The sequence below is a fragment of the Psammomys obesus genome, unplaced genomic scaffold (genome assembly GCF_907164565.1).
Source record: "Psammomys obesus unplaced genomic scaffold, mPsaObe1.curated_primary_1811, whole genome shotgun sequence".
NCBI lineage: Eukaryota > Metazoa > Chordata > Mammalia > Rodentia > Muridae > Psammomys > Psammomys obesus.
The window spans coordinates 542,997-544,153 of record NW_026592776.1 but is presented as its reverse complement, the minus strand read 5'-3'; positions in this window follow the sequence as shown (position 1 = coordinate 544,153).

The following is a 1,157-nucleotide window of genomic DNA, read 5'->3' as shown; positions in this document are numbered from 1 at the left end:
AGCACTCTTTGTTACATGGGCACACCTTGTTACTTGGACATTTCATGAAGTTGCCTCCCCCATCCTCTAGATCAGCACCAACAGGTCAATGAAAGATTACCTAATCACACTAGGGAAATACCATAACTGTCTTTATATTGAACCTGGGTGCTCACTTCAGGGTCACCATTCTATGGAATGGTGGCCCCAGCATGCTGGCAACTTCTGCAGAAAAAAAAAAAATGTTCCTTGCTTTTGCATACTACCTGAATCTGAGGTCTTCTTGTGCAGCCCTTCCCGACCTAACATGGATTCTATAAGAAAGCTGGGAAGCAGCATTACCAGACCACAGAGGAAGACAATGCAGCCACTCCTGATGAGACCTAACAGACTAGGATCAGAAGGAAGGAAAAAAAGACCTCCCCATCACTGGACTTGGGGAGGGGCATGCATGCAGAGGGTGGAGGAAGGGAGGGATTGGGACAGGAGGAGGGAGGGAACCACAGGGGGGATACAAAGTTTTATATATATATATATATATGAAGTGTAATTAATAAATAATTAAAAAAAAAAGAAAGCTGACTGAGCAAGCCAGTAAGCAGTGCCCCTCCATGGCCTCTGCAGCAGCTCTTGTCTCCAGACTCCTGTCCTGTTTGAGTTCCTACCCTGTTATCTTTTGATGATGGGCTGTGATGTACAAGTGTAAGCCAAATATACCCTTTCTTATTCAATTTGCTTTTGGTCATGTTGCTTCATCACAGCAATAGGAACACTAAACTAAGACAAAGCTGAAGCCTGGATTGGTGACACAGTTCTGAAACCCTAGCTACTTGAAAAGCAGAAGAATCACAAGTTATGCCTGAAAGATTCAGTAAAACCTAGTCTCAAAGTAGAAGCAGTAGAAGATGTAACTCTGTTGTGCAGTTCTAGTCTAGCATGCTGGAGTTCCAGCTCAGTCCTCAGAATGTCAAAAAGCCAAAACAGGATTGGGGTTGTAGCTAAGAGGTGTAATACTTGCCTAGGTATGTGGGATACTCTAGGTTTACTCTAGTTACACTGAGGTTGGAAAACGTAGAACAAAAGGGAAGGAAAGGAGAGGGGAGGGGAGGGGAAGGGAGGGAAGGGAAGGGAAGGGAAGGGAAGGGAAGGGAAGGGAAGGGAAGGGAAGGGAAGGGAAG